At 41.3% G+C, this 20,651-nt stretch overlaps 1 protein-coding gene across 6 annotated transcripts in view; it reads left to right on the top strand.

The window, feature by feature from the left end:
* The first annotated feature begins 13,105 nt into the window (after positions 1 to 13,105).
* Positions 13,106 to 20,651, top strand: part of ADGRG2 (adhesion G protein-coupled receptor G2) — a 113,395-nt gene continuing 105,849 nt past the window's right edge. For all 6 annotated transcript variants that reach the window (XM_081277090.1, XM_081277088.1, XM_081277089.1 and 3 more), the window contains exon 1: positions 13,106 to 13,239. The gene's annotated coding sequence lies outside the window, so the exon portion shown is untranslated. The remainder of the gene's footprint in view (positions 13,240 to 20,651) is intronic.

Here is a 20,651-nt window from a genome sequence, read left to right as displayed (position 1 = left end):
AGGGATTGAACCCTGAGGAAATAGAGGCCCCCAAAGAGTCAGTATTTGTGATAAAGAACCCAGGTCCCCTGATTTGTCAAATATTCTAAAAAGAAGCCACTGTAACACTGATTGAGGTGGGTAGGGAGAGATGTTCATTTTTCAAGGAAAAAAAACCCCTACAATTTATACCTTATTAAATTATCAACTCACAAAAGCATATAGGACACTCACTAAAAGAGACAAAAGAGGATCTAACTTAAAACTAACTTACATTATTTTGAGGAAAAAAATGTATGACTGTGTTTCCAGAGACAGGATCAGAATGAGCCTCATAAACCCAAAAGAATGTAAGGAGTGGTAGATATGCTAAGTTTTAGCATAATGCCTCTAGTCTTTACTGGGAGGGGGGAAAAAGAAAAAGAGTAAAGAAAAATAATCGTATTTTGGACAGGTACAGTCAAATTTTGTAGAAATCTCACATCTGCCCCTGGAATGCAAAGGATCATCAATTTTGAAGATATCTGGATTCACTAAGAAAAATACACTATTCATGAAATTATTCAGTTATTCAGTCAGCACAGCATTTGTTAAGCACCTGCTTTGTGCAAAGTCCTGACACTATGGTAATAAACCAGACAGATATAGAGGTTACAAGCTGAGAAGAGTTCTAGTCCCCCATCTTCCAGAGAAAGTATGTAGCCTCAGCAAAAAAAAAAATATATTAATACTCCATCCTCCAATCAGTCCGTCCCTGGGATTAATATACACCCGAACAGGGAGCGGGAGTTGTCTTTCTTCTCTGGGTTTGCCATTGGGCTGATAAGAACTGTAGGTGTCTGTAGCCATGTCTCCTGCAGCTTAGCATAGAAAAAACATTTGTCTAGAAGGAAATTAGGACCAACTCCTGAGAGAAAGAAAGAGACAGGTCAGGGAGAGAAAGAGAATGAGAAAAAAAAAAAACCTATTAACATAATTTGAATTCTAAACACACTCTACCTCTGTCTTTCCCAGATAAGAGCTGAAAAATTCCCTTACTTAAACTGGTTTGAGTCAAGTTTCTGTCACTTGTACCCAAAAAGCCCTGACTCAAACTGATCATAGACTTAATGAATGCACAAGTTACAAGAACCTCTGAGGTCATCTAATCCGATGGCTCTCAATGTGGCCCCTGAAACCAGCAGCCTCAGTCTCACCTAGAAACTTATTAGAGATGAAAACCTCTCAGTCCCATCCCAAACTTACTGAATCAGACTAGAGGTGGGCCCAGAACTTGATTTTAACAAGTCATCCAGTTGATTTTTTTTCTTTTTTTTTTTTAATGTTTTTATTAGTGCATTATAAGTGTACATAATATTGGGGTTCATTTTGACATAAGCATACATGTATGGAATATAATTTGTTCCACTTCAGTCTCCAATACATCCTCTTTCCCTCCCCTCCCTATCTCCCCCTGTTTCCGTTCCTCTACTTTTTTTGGTTTTCCTTCTATTTATTTATAGTTTTTTTTAAATGGTGTTTTTTAGATTTACATAAAGGTGAAATTCACCGTGGTGTATTTATATATACACATAGCAGAATTTGGTCATTTTTATTTCACTGCTGCTCCCTTTTTCCATCCCTCCTCCCTCCCCCTCAATCCTCTTCCTCCAGAGGATTTGAATCCACATTAAAGTTTGAGAAACATTGTTCTGGTACATCCTTTCCATGAGATGTGAAACCAGAGGCCCAGAAAAGGGAGTTAACTTGTTGAAGGTCAGAAATTAGTGGTGGCCCCAGACCCTCTTAGTAATTCAAGAGCTGTGGGGCTTGGGAAAGGAGGTCCACTTGGAATTTTGAGGGAAGTAACACATGGATTGGCAAATTGGATGGGGAAAAATATTTTGGGTCAAATAATACAGTACGGTTGGAAACACTTGATGTGTGTTTCCACAGGAGTTTAGAGAATATTTTACTCATCTTGGCTCCCCAGCTGAGCCAACAACAATGTGTTAAAGCTCCATGGCCAATGGCAGGAATCCAGGAGAGTCTTTTTTATGTGCCAGTAAAGAGGAATTTCTTAGAAAAGCTACAGAAACTATGCTACTATCACATTTCACTTTGTGGAGTGAAGGAACAGGAGGATGAAACTAAAAGCAGGGCACTGAAGTTACTCCTAAGAGTCTCACCTCACCAGTTGCAAGAAAGGGATTTTATTGTCGTTCTTGCCAGGGCAGTGATTCTCCACAGGGAAACTGGGCACCTAACCTGGTGATTTGGAGAATAACTTGAGTTTTTGAACTTTCTTTTTCAAGTGGAGGGAGAGAGCAGCAGTATCCCAGAATGTCCCTGCAAACTCTATTTAGTAGCCTGCTTTCTGATGATTTGCCCAGCCTATCCCTGGGGATATGGTCTCATCCAGAGGCAAACCTAAATGAGGAGAGGCCCTGGCACCAATATTTCTGAAGTTTTCTTTTTAATCTCTCCTTCTCTTTCTCTTGAGTGTACAGATTAAAGAAAAACCAAGAGATCCCAGGAAGTTTCTGGCATTATCAATTTTAGAGAGTATAAACTTTAATATCAATATATACTTTTCCTTTGATACATCTACTCAAGCAAGCCGATGCTGTCCAAGAAGGCACCTGGTTATAAAGCAAAACAATAGGGTTGGGGTTGCGGCTCAGCGGTAGAGTACTTGCCTCACATGTATGAGGCACTGAGCTCCATCCTAAGCACTACATAAAAATAAATAGGGCTGGGGATGTGGCTCAAGCGGTAGCGCGCTCGCCTGGCATGTGTGCGGCCCGGGTTCGATCCTCAGCACCACGTACCAACAAAGATGTTGTGTCCACCGAGAACTAACAAATAAATAAATAAATATTTAAAATAAATAAATAAATAAATAAAGGTATTGTGCCCATCTACAACTAAAAATATTTTTTTTTTAAAGAGAGAGTGATAGAGGGAGAGAGAGAGACAGAGAGAATTTTTAATATTTATTTTTTAGTATTTGGCGGACACAACATCTTTGTTGGTATGTGGTGCTGAGGATCGAACCCGGGCCGCACGCATGCCAGACGAGCGCGCTACCGCTTGAGCCACATCCCCAGCCCTAAAAATATTTTTTTAAAAAGCAAAACAATATGGGCTGAGGCTGTAGCTCAGTGTGAAGTGCTTGCCTCGTATGTGTCAGGCACTGGGTTCAACTTCAACACTACATAAAAACATCTACAACTAAATAAACATTAAAGAAAAAAGCAAGACAATAAAAAACTGCCTTCTCTTACATAAATCCATGATCTACAGATTCATTTATTCATCAGTTATTTATTTAGTACCAATTATGTGCCAGGCACAGGTCTAGGCATTAGAGAGACAGCAGCAACCAAAATAGTTTCTACTAAAAGCCTAGCCCTCATGGGACTTAGCTTCTGTCTTTTCCAGAGAGGAATAATGAACAAAGCAAGCAAGTGACTATGTTGGATGGCAATCAGTGGTAGGAGAAAAATAAAGCAGGAAGAATATAGAGCACCAGCTAAGGGTGGCAAGGAAAAGCGTTTCAAGGTACCAATGAGTTGGTCAGGGCAGATGTCACTGGAATCCAGTGTGGTCTTGGTCATCCATCCTCAAGAAATATCTATTACAGCTGAAATAGGTCCTGAGAAAGAGACTCAAACTATCCATCAAGAAATGACTACAGAGCTGGGGTTGTAGCTCAGTGGTAGAGTGCTTGCCTCACACATGTGAGGCCCTGGGTTTGGTCCTCAGCACCACATTAAAAAATAAAATAAAAATAAAAGATATGTGTCTATCTACAACTAAAAAAAATTAAGAAATGACTACAAGGGGCTAGGGATATAGCTCAGTTGGTAGAGTGCTTGCCTTGCATGCACAAGGCCCTGGGTTCAATCCCCAGCAACACACACACACACACACACACACACACACACACACACACACAGAGAGAGAGAGAGAGAGAGAAAGAAAGAAAGAAATGACTACAATTACCAACTATGTTATAGTGTTTCCTCTACACTTCCCAGCCTTCTTGCAGTTAAGTTGGAGCTATGGGACTAAGTCTGGCCAATTAATTGTGAACAGAATTGATATGTGTCACTCAGGGCCAAGGTATGTAAAAAGCCCAAGTGCCTCTCTACTTTTCCCTTCTCAGCTATCTTGGGGACATGTGTTCCTGATGGCTTATCTTTAAGATAAAGAAGGGTATCTTGTCCCATCTCAGGTTTATGTGAGGAGAAATATGCCTTTGTGGAGTCAAATCTGTTGAATTTTAGGGTAGTCACAGTAGCCTAGTCTAATTTTATTTATACTTCTACTCTTATACATGTGTGAACACTGTAGGGAAGAAAAGTAAGTTAATAGGGCTTGCTCTTGAGGCACTTATGTTCTAGTTGAAGACTAAAACTACAACTTGAACTTAACTTTCAAGATTATGAATCATCAGTGCTTAATGAATGGTGCAGACAATGAGGACTTTGGGGATTCCATGGAGGGGAGGACTATGATGTTGCCTGGCATTCTGGGGTTGGCACTTAGGGTAGAATCAATAGAGGACACGGTCGAGGAGGATTTGAAAGAGCAGACTTTGAGTTTGCTTTTGAGAGACACATAGGATTCAAAGAGGAAAAAATGACGAGGAAGGACATTGTAGGTAGGAAATACAGCAAATGAAAAGATAAAGCAAGGGGAATAGGCTAGACACATTCTGACACATTCTGGCACATTCCAAGCAGAGTGTGCAGGGATTCTGACAGGAATTGAGGATGCACACAGGGAACTAGACTGAGCCCAGATTCCTAGAAGGTTCTGAATACCAAGCAGAAGAGTCTGGGCTGGATACTTCAGGTGAGAAGGAATGCTATGGGGGTGATCTAGGAAGTCAATGCGACCATTCACAACTGAGAGCAGAAGACTCTGTTACTGGTTGTGGAATAGTGAATGCCTAAACCAGGGAAAGGTCAGTGTTGTACTTTTCCCATCAGAGTGAGGCGTATCAGCACTGCTTGGCAGAAATGCAGAATTCCAGGCCCCACCCCAGAACTTCTGAGAGAATCTGCATTTTAAAAATTGTTTTATTTGTTCTGCTTAGTTATATATGACAATGGGATGTATTTTCATATATCATACATACATGGAATATAACTTCCCAGTCTTGTGGTTGTACATGATGTGGAGTTACACTGGGAGTGTATTCATATATAAACAAAGGAAAGTAATATCTTATTCATTCTACTGTTTTTCCCATACTCATCACCCCTTTCTTCCCCCAACTCTCCCTTGTCCAATCCAGTGAACCTCCACCCCCCTATCCCTGCAATTGTAAGTCAGCATCCACATACCAGAGAGAATATTCAGCCTTTGGTTTTGGGGGATTGGCTTATTTCATGTAGTGTGATAGTCTCTAGTTCCATCCATTCACTGGCAAATGCCATAATTTCATTCTCCTTTAAGGCTGAATAATATTCCGTTGTGTATATGTACCACATTTTGTTTATCCATTTATCTACTGAAGGGCATCTATGTTGGTTCCATAGTTCAGCTATTGTGAATTGAGCTGCTATAAATATGATGTGGCTGTGTCACCTGTAGTATAATGATTTTAAGTTCTTTGGGTATATGCTGAGGAGTGGGATAACTGGATCAAATGGTGGAGAATCTGCATTTTTAACAAGACTCCTAGGTAGTTTATATGCTCATTAAAGTTTAAGGACAGCTAGTTCAGTGGATACCAGTTGATGGTTGTCATAGTCCATTGGGTCTGCTATAAGAAAACACCTTAGAATGGGTATATATAAACAACAGAAATTTATTTGTCACAATTCTGAAGTCTGGAAAGTCCAAGTTCAAGGCACCAGCAGATTTAGGGTCTAATGAGGGCCTGTTTTCTACTTCATAGATGGTCTTCTGACTGTGTCTTCACATGGTGGAAGGGGTGGGGAGATCTCTAGGGGTCTTTAAATAAGGGCACTGATCCATTCATGAGGGATTAACTTTCGTGATCTAATCAATTCCTAAAGGTCTCACCTCTTAATACCATGTCATTTGGAATTAAATTTCAACAAAAGGATTTTGAGGAGACACAAATATTCAGACCATAGCAACGGTCTAGCCAGAATCCATTCCTCTCCTACCTACCCCAGCTTTTTTTCCACCTTTCCCTCTTCCTCCATATAGTCTGGTCCTCATCAATCATGGTAATCACATTCCCCTTGATAGCAATTGGTTCTTGAACCCAAGGCTTGCACCAATCAGTGTCTAGCATTCTTCTGGCAGCTGTAATCAGTCCAGAAGTGGTTATGCCACCAGTGGACTGAAATGAAGGCTATTTACTCACCATAGGAGAAGAGTCCCCTCCCTTGTCCTTTCCCCTCCCTCTTGATGACACATCTAAGGTAGTATGTTGCTTTCTTTGTTCCTGGACAGCTAGAATATAACTATGAAGGAAACCAGACTGAGGACAGAGCTGAAAGCGTAACAGCAAAAAAGGGGCCAGAATCTTTGCACTATGCCTCTGGTCTTCCTGTTCCCTGAAACAGTGTATTTCCTTATTGTTTAAGCCAGTAGAATTTGTGGTTTCTGATACCTAATAGCCAAAAATGTCTTAACTACAGATGAGACCAAGGAAAAAAGGGGACAATGGGCATACCAAAAATATTTTAAGATAATTTTTTTAAACCAAGTTCCAAAACACTAGACCCAGATACACTAACTGCTACAACTTGAGAAAAGAAACTAAATACAAATAAAATGGACTATTACTCTATGCAGGTAGATACCTGATTAGCAAATTAGCGAAAAATGTACAAATGGCAGCCAGGCACAGTGGTGCATACCTGTAATCCCAGGGACTTGGGAGGCTGGGGCAGGAGGATCACAGGTTCAAAGCCAGCTCCAGCAACTTAGCAAGGACCTAAGCAACTCAGAAAGACCCTGTCTCAAAATAAAATATAAAAAGACTGGGGACATGGCTCAGTGGTTTAAGCGCCCCTGGGTTCAATCCCTGGTTAAAAAAAAATACAAAAGTTTTTTTTTTTCAAAAATGAAGGTGGTGGGGATAAGAATTTTAAATAAGACATATTCTTACATGAAATGAAAACAAACAAAGAATAGTAATGTCTAATATGAATCTGGAGCATATTGTCATGCTGGAAAGTAAAGAAGTGCTCAAAAAAGGATGAGGACACAGGATCCATACTGAAAATCTCCCAATGACCAAGCTATAACAATCTGGCAACAAAATAAAAAATAATAGCATTGATTTATAACCCAAAGACTAAAACAAATATCTAGGAGCCTATGTTGAGTTAAATAATAATTGAATAAGTAAAAATACGGGGAAGAAGATGCAGTTCTTTCCTCTGGAAGAATTCCTGTGAATTAATGAAGAAACAATGAGGGAAATAGCATCACAGTGATATTTTTTTTTTTCAGGCAAGATCCACTGATGGCTGCTAAAGTTAGTGGGAGAAGGTTTGAGGAGAGACAGGTTACTTGCATAGTCTCAAAATACCTTCCTCCAGAGGAAAATGAATACATAAAGCAAACTGAGTGCTATAGGGGTCCATCCATCCAGATTTTCCCTCTGAAATGTGCCCTATAGTTTAAGAGACAGGAAAAGCAAGAGATAGATTTAAAATTGCATGGTCAGGCCAGGCGCAGTGGCCCATGCCTGTAATCCCAGCAGCTCGGGAGGCTGAGACAAGAGAATCACTAAGCCAGCTTCAGCAATAGCAAGATGCCAAGCAACTCAGTGAGATTCTGTCTCTAAATAAAATACAAAATAGGGCTGGGGATGTGGCTCAGTGGCCAAGTGCCCCTGAGTTTAGTCCCCTGTACCACCCCCAAAATATAAATAAATAAAATTGCATGGTCAGGACTTCATGGATTCCTCTTGGGAACAAAAAAGTCCATTGCTGTTTGGAGCTCTTCAATTAGCACTGAGCTGGATGTGGCCTGGCCCCCAAATTTGCCTCCTTTCTCACTACTAAAGAGCCCCAAAGACTCATCCTATTCCCCAACTCTCTATCCCCAGCCCCAAGGCCTTGGGATTGCTCATTGCAAGGCAGGGTGGTGGTGAGTTTCATAAACTAATCTCAGCGTGCAGATTGACTGGGTTGCCTTCAGTTTCCTCTGAATTTTTGGGTTATTTGTGTTGGCCCAGGATCATGTTCAGCTCTTCCCAAACTGGAACACATTCTCAGAAAGGGTTGGTCCCACCATTCTCATCTTGTCTGAAGCCAAAGTCTGGCTTCATTTTTCATTAAACTGTCATTTGTAACTTTCATTGAACAGAATGACAACATGTCCAACTGTCTTCATTCAATATTTTCACAAAAGAGGGCCTTCTTGCCTCCCAGGAGAGTGTGTGATTTATTTATCTCCTTTGTTATGCAATCGGTTCACCACCATTACAACTAACACAATGTTCTGGAGAAAAATGTTGCTGTATCACATGGTGACTTCACTTAAGTTGGCAGAGACTGGTTTCTCACCTAGATCCACCAAAGCCTCTACCACCGGGGAGAATTACATCACCAGCGACTGCTCTGGTCTGATTGGGAGTGAGTGATTGGAGGGGCTGGGGCCACCACTTGCTCATCCTCCTTTGCCTGGGTCTGTCACATAGCAGGTGTGATAGTTATTGGTACTGTTTACCAAGTGTTTTCAGCTTTTCACTTCCTGGGTCCTCATAGGGCTGCATCTCCTGGCTCTTGGCACCTGGGTGCAATTATGTGAACAGTGCCATGTGATGAGTTGGGAGGAAAAGTGTCACACATCACTTCTAGGTTGGAACATGAAACTGCTTGTGGTTCGGAGCCCTTTTTCCCTCCAGTTCTGAGTGCTTGCAATACATAAAGTTCCTCTTCTAACTATGAGGAACCCATGAACCTTTGTTGTGTTAACCACTGGGATTCTTTCAGATTCTTTTTTCCCCCAGTACTGGAGATTGAAACCAGGGCCTTACACATGTTAGGCAAGTGCTCTCCAACTGAGCTATGTCCCCAGCTCTTTTTTTTTTTTTTTTTTATTTTGAGACAGGGTTTCACTAGGTTGCTTTAAACTTGTGATACTCATGCCTCAGCCTCCCTAGTAGCTGGGATTATAGATGTGCACCATCACCAGCAGCTAATCACTGAGACTGAGGGCTGTTTGTTATTGCAGAATAATCTAAGCTGTCCTCACTGATCCTTTAGGCATAAAATAAATCTTCTTGAATGAATGAATGAGTGACATAGGCCAGAAGAGACTTCTGAGAAGTATTGCACTAGAATGTCTATAAAGGAGAGATGCATGCATGGTAGTTTAATTACAAGTGTGTGAGAAGTTAGAGCCATGTTAGCTAGGGAGCTTTTCTTGTTTACATTGTACAGTATGCAGTTTTTATTAGATGGCTTTTATTTGGAATGGGGGAGCATTGATGAAAATTAAATCACCCCAAACCAACCAAGCCTTGGCATTACCACAAGAGTTTTGATGCTATGTGTTTTACAAATGAGAAACCAAAGCCCAAATTGTCTAAGTGAAAATGCAATTAGTTAGTGGCAAAACTGGTGGACACAAAATCCCTCATTTCCTGATTCTTTGTCTACTTTCCTATGCAAATGTTAAGAAAGCAGGGGTTAGAGAGTCACACTCTGACCAATTCTAGTCCTGGCTCTACCACTCACTAGCTGTGTACCTTGGAAGAAGCTACTCAACCTCCCTGTGCTTTAGTTTCCTCAATTATACAATCCTTAGTGAGTTGCCATGAGGATTTAGTAAAATGAACTATAAAGTTTGTAAAGATTGCTTATTATTATTATTCATCAGCCCTCTGTCTTGACTTGCACCTGAGTCCCATGTTCTCATCCTGCTCTCCTGCTCTTGGAAAATAATTAATCTGTTTTAGACCATTGTGTGGTATATTTGTAGACTATTTGACCACAGGTAAAGTGCATTCGAAGATCTAAGGAGAATTGGGCCCTGAGCACTGGTTTAACTGTCTTCCTCTGCCATCACCTTTGCTAAGAGTTCACACTACAGGGTCCACCAATGGAAGGGAGCAAGGAGACAAAGATTTCTGCCCTGCTTACTCAGTCTCTTCCATATTTGCTAAGTAATCTATGTCTGGTGATCAAACTCCGTTACCTGCCCAAAGACCCTGTGGAATAAGGGCCAGTCACCTACTTGCCAGTTATCCGGACATCAGCCCACAGACTTTGAATAAATATTTAACCACAAATCCTGAGCACCCACAATCTTCTTTCTGTGTCCTGTGTAGGAGGCAGGCAGGTGATCAGGGCTTCCTGTTGGAAAAGGCAGAAGGCCCTCAGACTGAGGGCCAGTTCTACTTGGTCCCAACATCTTTTCTGTAGGTCCTGATATTGATCTGAGAGTGTTTGTCAAAAACGAAAGTTTGGCTGCAAGTATAACAAAATAAGAAGTTTAATTTTATGGCGAGAACTGGCTTTTGGTTTTTAGACATATTTCTTTAAAGTACTTTTTTTTTTAAGCAAGTTGTTTAAAGGAAAAACATAGTCTGGAATCTCAATTTCAGAAATTCAAGCAACTTTTTATATGAGGTATGAGATACATGTTTTAACATTTAATTGAAGTGAAACATATATACCAGAAAGTGGACAATATTATAGTTGAGCAGCTCAATGAATTTGAACAAATATGATAGATTCATGTAACCAGACTCCAGATCAAGTTTGTTACTGGCACCCTGTAAGCCCTTCTTATTCTCTCTTTTAACTCTCCTTTAGTTCACCAGTGATCACTCTCCTGACTTCTAACAGCACAGATTAGTTTTGCCTGTTTTATCCTTTATAGAAGCAGAATCTCAAGCACGGACATCTCTGACTTGTTTCACTCCACGTTGTTTATGCAGTCCATCTAAATTCACTGTAGCAGTGGTTCAAACATTCTCATTGCTGTCTGACATTCCATTTGGTGACTATACCACCACCACTTTTAATCCATGCTACAGTTAACAGGCATTTGGGCAGTTTCCAATCTGGAGCTATTACAGATGCACTGGTATAATAGTCTAGTTCATATGCTTTGGTAAGCAGACACACTTATTTGACCTAGAAGGGGAGTTGCTCTCCATAGGGTTAGTTGTACTCTCAACTTTAATACATTCTGCTAAAGAACTCTAAGTGTTATAAGCAATTTACACTCCCACTAGCAGTCTATGAGAGTCCTGATGGTTCTATTCAATATGAAGTTTATTTTATAGAAAGTCAAACATATGTAAATAAATTAATTTAAACAGAACCAATTTAACCCTTTGGAGTAACATCAAGTTACTCATACACTCTTTTCCCTCTAGTCATAACTTCTAGCTTGTTATGTAATCTGGATGAGCTTCTTGACCTCCACTCTTCCTTAATCCAACCAGCCAAAAGTCTCTCTGAAAACACTGTCCATTCATTTATCCCGCTAGAATGTTGTGTCAATAAATTGGTGTTTGCAAAACAAATTCCACCCCTCCTGCAAAGCTCAGTATATACCTCACCTCTGATGTGGCTAATATGGCAGAGTCAAAGAGGATGTGCTCTGCAGATTTGCCCTTTATAAACATCACGTCTCCAGGGATGTGAATTCAAATCGGAATTCAGATCATAAAGATAAACGGTATATTCTTCTGTGGGTTTAACCGAGAGAACAGTGTTCTTAAAGTGATAAAGCATTTCTCAAATATAGGTGTTATTTGACTATGGGGGGGGGGAGTAGCAAAAGGAGCCAGAGAGGAAATTCGGAGTGTTTAGTATTTACCTGGTCTCTATAACTAATTCGTATTGTAGAACCGAGCCTCGGGTTTCCCATCTGTGAAGTAGGGTACTTTGACAAGATGCTATCCAGATCTAATTTTTATTCTATTGTAAGGGTTCGGAGAATGGTTGGAGAAAGAGACCACAAGTGACCAGCTTCATGCAATGAGCAGGAGGGAGTTTATTGAAGAGGATCCTAATTCAGCACACTGAGGCTCAAGGCTCAGTCAGGAAGGGAGAGCGGCCCAGAACCCAGAGCAGAGGTCAAACAGAGCTTAAGTACACTTTTTGGGGAGGGGGGGGTTTGCATACATCAGAACAAATCATCATGAGGCGCAGGAAAATTGAACAACAACTGAACAACAACTCTGAGACGTGATTAGCACATTCATTGGCAGGAACAGAGCGGGCGGGGGTGATTGGTCACTCCTAAGCGGGGTACACATTCAAACTGATTGGTTCGGGCCCTGTGACAAACTGCACAGGGCCCTAGGCTAAATGGCCAGTAGTGCCTGGTTTTAACTATCTCAGGAATTTCAGGTTCTGGGTGTAGCAGAGGAACTTAACAATACCTAGTCTTTTACATTTTAATTCAAGCTTTGCAGCTTAGAAACTTTACAATGTCCGGTCTTTTACATTTTAATTCAGGCTTTTGCAGCTTAGAATCAGCTTAGAAATTTTACCTTTACACTATGAAAGTGCAGAGGGTGGAGATAATGACAGGGGGAAACGGTAGAGGGGACCAGGGACCATCAACTTCATAAACTGTCACCTCACCCCTCTAGCTATCCCCAGAAGGCAGAGTGCTGAGGATCCTAGTTTCTAGGTACCCAGTGAATTATATCCTTCACCAGGAAACCACGAGTTGAATCCTTTCCCAGGACGTTTCTCTTTTATCGGTCTCTCCAAACCTTAAGTGGTCTGGTTTCTGCATTCAGGAATATCTTGGCAAAGGGGCGACCTCGGGGCTCCCATTTATCACAGCGCGCGGCGCTGGAAGTAGCGGGACAGGCCTTTGGGTACCAGAGCGACCCCTAAAGGTGAGCCGCTAGGCGTGAAAGTTGGGGACCCCGAGGGGGAGCGCGCCGAGCTCGACGCCCAGCATCCAGGGACTATTGGTTCGCGGAGCCCAGAAGCGCCGCGGGGGCTCTGGCGAAAGTGGGGTGGGCAGCCGGACTCGTTGCCCCCGCTATCCCCCACCTCTTCAGCCCCAAGCTCCCTGCAGGGCTCTGGCCGGCTACGCGGCGCGCTCACACCCTCCTCACTGCGCCCCGCCCGCTCCCCACCTCCACGTCCAGCCTCCGCGCCCAGCCTTGCAGCCGCCGAGCGCCGGACGCGCCACGCCGCGTTGGGCAGCTGGAGAGCAGGCGGGCGCGCGAGCGGTCCGGGAGCGGCGGGGGCGGTGCTCGGCCCGCGGGAGGGAGGAGGAGGGACGAGGCCCGAGGGAAAGGGGAAAAGGAGGACCCGAGGGCGCCAGCGGCCAGCCCGTCGCTGGGACCGACAGGTAAGCGTGCGGCGCCGAGATGGGTCTGTCCCCTAGCGCTTCTAGGATCCGGCCGGAGAGCTGGCGACAGGCACGGGAGGCTCAGTCGCAACGTGTGGACTGGAGGGCGACGGGACGAACGCTCCCTCCGCCCGGCTGAGGCTCTCCGCCGTCGGCCCGGGCCGTCCTGAAAGGCAGTGGCAAAGCGCAGAGCCCCGGGGCCGGCACTCCCTCAGTGGGAAACTGCGCGCTGAGGGAAAGGGGGCTCCACCGACGCGTTCTCTTAGGGGGGACTCGTGTATTCCAAACTTTTAAACGGATTCAAATCCTTCCCGCCTCTCTGGGAAACAGGAGTCACGAGCTTTACTCGCCCCGGCGGTCTGCGAGACGCGCATCCCGGGGAATTTACCGTGCGGGACAGTGGGGTGTGGCGGTGCCGGAGGAGCGCTAGCGCGCCCCGGGCCCGGGACTGCTGGGCGAAGCACCACCTGGCTGGGCCCAGAACAGGTGGCCCCGGGCCCGGCAGGATGGAGCAGCGGCTCAGAGCCAGGGGGTGAGCATCGGGGAAGAGGCTAGTGGATTCGGGCGAGCGCATTTTGTCAGGGACTTGAATTCTGAGGCTCCGGAACTATATACAAAGTGAGAGAAAGAAAAAGCGCTGCCCGGTTGCCCAAAAGCCTGATGAAACCAGAGACAGGTTTTCCGTGGCTGCCTCGACAGTGACACTTCTAGCCTGTACTGTGCACATGAATCCCTTGGGGATCTGGTTAAAATGAAGTTCTGATTCAGTAGGTCTGGGGTGGGGCCCCAGAGTCTGCAATTCTAACAAGTTCCCAGAAGCTGCTACTGTTGCTGCCCACGGACTACACTTTATGTGGCAGACTACTTTATGTGGCAATACTATATAGACCTACTTTTTGTCCAACAAGTTGAAAATTTAAGGAAAAGTGGGAGATCTAAAGATGAGGTCCTAAGACGTTACAACTCATCTGTATCCCCAAGCACTCACATTAAAAACGATTAAACTATTGCTATTCATGTAATAGCAAAATGCTTTACTTCTTCCTTACAGCTTTCTAGCCCGTACTTTATCTAACAGCAGAGTTGGCTTCGTGGAGGTGCAACCTACACTTGGCTTAATGCTGAAATTCGGAATGATTTTTGAACAAGGGATTTTGCATTTTTGTTTTGCGTTGGGCCCCACATCTTATGTCGGATCTTGTCTCATGATCACCATAAGTGGGAAAAGGATCATTTCTTTAATCAGGTTTGGAACTGGTGGGTGATGTCGAGTAAAGTTTTATTAAGCAAAATATTGCAGTTTTTCTAATCTTTCTCAACTTTGACTATCATAAGAAGGACTCCTGAAGTAGCCCCAGTCATGCATGGTAGGACAGAATTTATTGCTTTATTAATAATTAACAGTGCATTAAGAGTTTCACATTAGTATACAATACTATTAAGGTTGATGTCCAAATAATTTGTAAATTAACAGACAAGGTATGTTATGTCCGAAGGATTTGGGGAGGCGTTATCTAGTGTGTCAAAATTTTGCTTAGGTAAAATCCAAGATGAGTTGGACATTGCTTGGTTTGGCCACTTGTACAGGTCAAATGCAAAGCTGGAATACAAAAAGTGGCCAAATTTTGTAGCTATTCAGAGGTATTGTTTTACAGGGCCTCAGCACCCTGCCAGCCCAGATCAGATTCCCTTTTGCTTTTATCCTTCCCACATCCTTGCAAGGTGACTTTCATTAAAAGGGGGATAAAGCAAATTTCACTACTGAAAAAAAAAAAAAAACCACTGAAGAAATGCAGGGCCAGCATCCTTGTTTTGTCTGTGAATAATTCTTGCCAAAAAAACACAGATTCCAGGTGTGTGTATTTTTCTGGGAAAAAATGTTAGAAAAAAAGAAAAGAAAAAATGGAACTCTAATTATGGCTATGATTTTCTTCATCAGAAGGAAAAAAAAATCTGAGAAATGGAATTTCATTGGCGGGTTTGGCAGGGAAAGGAAAGCCGCTATGTTTTTGGTACCACGAACAGCCTTCCAGAAATGGCCAAGTGAGTTTGCCCAGGTGTTAGGGAGAGCCAGCATAGAAGTTGATTTTCCATGGCCGATGTGGTCATTCTGGGGACTCAGAGAAGGTTCATCGCGACAAATGTTCTTGGTGCTTTCACTAGTCAGATGAAACTGGCAAATACATTTTTTCCATTTTAGAGAGTGCCAAGTCACTTTCAAATACACTATCGGGCCCAGCACCATTAGATTAAAAAATGGGGAGGGGGGATGTGTTTCTGTAATGTTAACAGTTCCAAAAATAGAGATTCTGACTTCAGTAAAAATCTGGGAACTGGTTTTTATGCCTCACTGAGAAAGTCCTTCTCTACCTCAAGAGAGAGGAAAAAAGTTCATTTTAAATGTTGTAAAATGTCTAGGTCTTTAATCTGTGGAACTTTATTTGGGGAGGGGGCATTGTGTGAGGTGGGGGGAAGTTGAAATATTTGGGAAAAATTATCATAAAATCAGTTCCCTCAAAGATTCTGAGTCTGTTTTGCATTTTTAAAACTGAAGTATAATTTATTATACTTCACTGTTTTTTATTTTTTTTTAAGTTGTAGATGGATACAATACTTTATTTTATTTATTTATTTTTATGTGGTGCTGCGGATCGAACTCAGTGCCTTACAGGTGCTAGGCAAGTGCTCTACCACTGAGCTACAACCCCAGTCCACACTTTGCTCTTTTTAATGTACAGTTCTAGAAATACATATAGTCATGTAACTATCATCATATCACGTTATATCCACCATATGAAGATAGAGAAGAATTCTATCACTTCAGCAAATGTCCTATTGAGTGTCTTTGTAGTCAACCACTCCTATCATTCTCAGCCCCTGGAAAGCACTGATTTGTTTTCTGTCTGTATGCTTTTGACTTCTCCAGACTGTTCCATAAATAAACTCATATACTATGTAGGCTTTTGAGTCTGGCCTCTTTTACCTAGCATATTACATTTGAAGTCCATCTATGTTATTATGTGGATCAATTATTCATTCTTTTTTTTTTGGGGGGGGTACCAGGCATTGAACCCAGGGGCGCTTAAACACTGGCCACACCCCAGCCCTTTTTAATTTTTTATTTTGAGGTAGGGTCTCACTTAAGTTGCTGAGGCTGACTTTGAACTTTTAATCCTCCTGCCTCAGCTTCTTGAGCCACTGGGATTACAGGCATGTGCCACTGCACCCAGCTTAATTCATTCTTTTTTATTTCTGAGTAATATTCCACAGTTTATCCATTTGCAATTATCAATTATCCATTATCAATGATTAATGAGTAAAGCCAACATAAATATTTGCATACAGCATAAATTCCCATTTCACTCTACTCAATACTTAAAAGTAAAATTGTCATTTTTAAAAAATATCTTTATTTTATTTATTTATTTTAATGTGGTGCTGAGATCGAACCTAGAGCCTCGTACTTGCTAGGTGAGTGCTTTACCACTGAGCCACAACCCCAGCCCAAAATTGTCAAGTTTTGTGGTAAGTTTAACTTTATTAAAAAAAAAAAAAAAACTACCCAACTTTTCCAAACTGGTTGTACCGTTTTGTTTTTTGATTTATTGTTTGTTTTTGATTTTGGGTGGTTCTGGGGATTGAACCCAGGGCCTCAACACATATTAATCAGATATTTTGCCATTGAGCTACATGCCCAACCCTTGGTTGTACTTTTTTTTTTTTTGGTACTTGAGATTGAACCTAGGGGTGCTTAACCCTTGAGCTACATCCCCAGCTCTTTTTCTTTCATTTTTAATTTTTTATATTTTAAGACAGGGTCTTGATAAGTTGCTTAGGGCCTCACTAAGTTGCTGAGGCTGCCTTTGAACTTGGCATACTCCTGCATCCGCCTCTCAAGGCGCTGGGATTATAGGCATGCGCCACCATGCCTGGCCTGGTTGTACCGTTTTGTATTCCCTCATCGGCACTTGGTATTGTCAGTTTATTTTATTTTAGCCATTCCTGTGGCTTTGTGAGGTTCTTCTCTGACGACTAATGATGTTGAACACATTTTCATGTGCTTTTTGTTCATTTGTGTATATTCTTTTGTGAATGTCTGATTTTTTTTTCTTCAATGTGTTTGATTATTGAATCATGAGTTCTTTGTGCAACTGGATGTAAGATCTTTCTTTTAGTCTGTGGTCTGCCTTTTCATTTCCCTAATGATGTTTCTTTGAAGAGTAGAAGTTTTTAATTTGGCGGCAGGGGAGGTACTGGGGATTGGACTCAGGAATGCTCCACCACTGAACTACATCCCCAGCCTCTTTTATATTTTTGTATTTGAGACCAAGTCTCATGAAGTTGATGAGGCTGGCCTTGAACTTGTGATCCTCCTGCTTCGGCTTCCAGAGTTGCTGGGAATACAGGCATGTGCCATCAGAGTTTTTAAATTCTGATAAACTCTTAAAGATATCAAGTTTTTTCTTTTAGGGATAGCATTTTTAGTAATCTAATAAGTATTTGTCTATCTCAAGTTCACCAAGATACTCTCCTATGCTTTCTTCTAGACATTTTATAGTTTTATCATTTATATGTAAGTCTTTAACTTCATTTCAAGCTTATTTTTGTATGAAACAAGGGTCAAGGTTCACTTTTTTCCCAATATAGATATCTGGTTGTTTCAACATTATTTGTTGAAAAATTCTTCTTTTCCTTCATCATATCCCCTTGGCCCCTTTGTCAAAAATTGAATTTATATGTGTGATTCTATTTATTTCTCTATTGTGTTCTATTGATCTGTGTGTCTGTCCTATGCTAGTATACGTTGTAGGTCTTATGCATCCTTTTAGATGAATTCCAAAATTGTTTTTTGTATGTAATATTTATTGCTTTTAGAAATTGTATCCTTTTTCTCATTTCATCTTCTGATTACTATATTATTGAGTAGGAACGCTATCTAGTTTTTTTTGGTAGATCTAACTTATATTTAAACCATTTTACTATACTTTTTCATTTCATATTTTTTCAATTAAGTTTTGCACATTTTCAAAGTAGATAAGTAGGTCATCATTGGCTTTGAATGGCAATAGTATAGGGATCCCCTCTCCCCGATTTTCTTTTTATTAATTCTTTAGTTATAGGTGGACACAGTAGCTTTATTTCATTTTTATGTGGTGCTGAGGATCGAACCCAGTGCCTCACACGTGCTAGGCGAGCACTCACCTCTGAGCCACAGCCACAGCCCCCCCAATATTTTTACCTCATTTTATTTTCTTGTCTTAGTGGCTAGGCTTCCTTCTAGAATAATGTTGAGTAGTAATTTATTATTTGGGTGGAAATGCTTATTTAACATTTTGCCATTAAGTAAAGTATTATGCACGCTGTAGGATTCTGGTAGCTAATTTTCTTTCAGGAGGTTTTTTTTTTCCTTATTTAGTTTGCTGAAAGTCTAAAGTTTAATTCAAAAATTTCTTATTCTGCTTAGAATTTTTTTGTTTTTCATTGAAAGCTTAACAGGTTTACAGCCACTCAATCTTCCTGACTTTGGAGGTTCATATTTTGATCTCTTTAGAGAAGTTAGTGTAGGATTAAATCAATGGTTTTATTTAGATAGATTATGAAGAGACTACATTTGGGGAATTTTCATAATGTTCTCACTTAGCAAGATGCTGGAGGCAGTAGGGAGGGGAGAAAATAAAGGGATAGTTATAAGCTATACATGTATAAATAAACAGTAATTTCATAGTGTTTTTCAAACTCTTGCCCACTGTTCTCAGTGAGAAGTGCATTTTATATTTCAACCTAGTATAAACACACCTTTATATAATTACAACAAAATCAGTGTTACATATTTTCCCCATGTGAGTGTACTGATATTTCATTTCCCATCTGTTCATTTTATTTTAAAATGATCACGATCCTCTTGATCATAATTCTCTGAGTTGATTTGACCACTCTTTTCCCTTTCATTTGATTTTATGACCTACAGTCATGCTTTATAAAACTGTTCATTTAGCGGTTTTGTTTGTTTGTTTGTTTTGATGGTGCTAGCGATTGCACCCAGTGCCTCAAGTCTTCTAGGTAAGCACTATACCTCTGAGCCACATCCCCAGCCCCTTTTATTTTTATTTTCGATTTTGAGATAGGGTCTCACTAAGTTGCCCAGGCTGGTGATCCTCTTGCCTCAGCCTTTCGAGTAGCTGGTATTATAGGCATGCGTCACCACACCTGGAATGTTAATTTAGCTTCTTCTTCTTCTTCTTTTTTTTTTTTTTTGTGTGTGTGTGTGTGTAGTTCCGAGGATTGAACTCAAGACCTCACACACTAGGCAAGTTTTCTGCCACTGAGCTAACCCATTTAGCTCCTCAGCCATTCATTTAGTTTTGAAGCCCCTAAACTGCAGGATTGTGTACAGGATAGGTTCACTTTCTATCAGATCCTGTTATGATGCAAAGTGAGTTCGTTTATATTACCCAGAGATAACTGTCACTACTCACATTTCTCTCTGGAATGACTGTTGAGCCTCTAAGCTAGCCTCCCAGCATCCACTCTTGTCCCTACAAACTAGCCAGTAAGTAAATGAAGTCTTATAACTCCAAGGTTGAAAACTTTCAAATGACCTCCTTCCACACTTAGGATGGATTCCCAGGTCTCCAGTGTAGCCCCCTTTATTTATTTTCTTCTCATACTTCTCCACACTGGTCCTCACCCAAGCCAAGCATTTGCCTGCCACACAGTCACATAACTTGTTCCCTGGTTTCATTGGGATGTTCTCTAACCCTTGTTCTAAAAGAGCACCCCCCCACCACTGGAAAGGTCCATTCTCTTATCCCACTTTTGTTAACACTCTTACCTGCAATTCTATTTTTATTACTAATTTCACATCTTTGTTTTTTCCCTGTTAGAATATAAGTCCCAAGAGGTCAGGGACTTTGCTCATTTTTTTTTTTTTTTTGGTCAGGATCTCCACACTACCTGGACATAGTCAGTGCTGAATAAATATGTGTTGAATAACTGAATGAGCATGCTTAGAATCTAGAAGAAATCAGACACTAATTCTAAGAAAAATTCAATGCTTTGAGCCTTTCTGTTCACATTGAGTGGGGACATTTCTTTGGGTTCAGCATTGAGTCTATTTTAATGTCAACAGTTCATTAATCCACAGACATTCATCTAGTATCCACTACATTTCTGACTGTAATTATAATAATGGTAGCTAATAGTTAATATTTACTGCAAACGCACTGCTTTTACTGCTTCACATATATTAACTCATTCAATCCTCCTAACATCTTGAAGCAAGTATTTTTATAACTTTACAGAAGAGGAAACTGAGGCACAAAGAAGTTAAGTACCTTGTCTAAGGTCATTCAAAAGGTGAGTAGTGGATCCAGGTTTTGAATACAGACCATCTAATTTCAGAGCCTGTGTTC

The sequence above is a fragment of the Spermophilus citellus genome (genome assembly GCF_964194105.1).
Source record: "Spermophilus citellus genome assembly, chromosome: X".
In the NCBI taxonomy this organism is placed as follows: domain Eukaryota; kingdom Metazoa; phylum Chordata; class Mammalia; order Rodentia; family Sciuridae; genus Spermophilus; species Spermophilus citellus.
The sequence above is the reverse complement of the archived record's forward strand: the minus strand, read 5'-3'. Positions and strand labels throughout refer to the sequence as shown.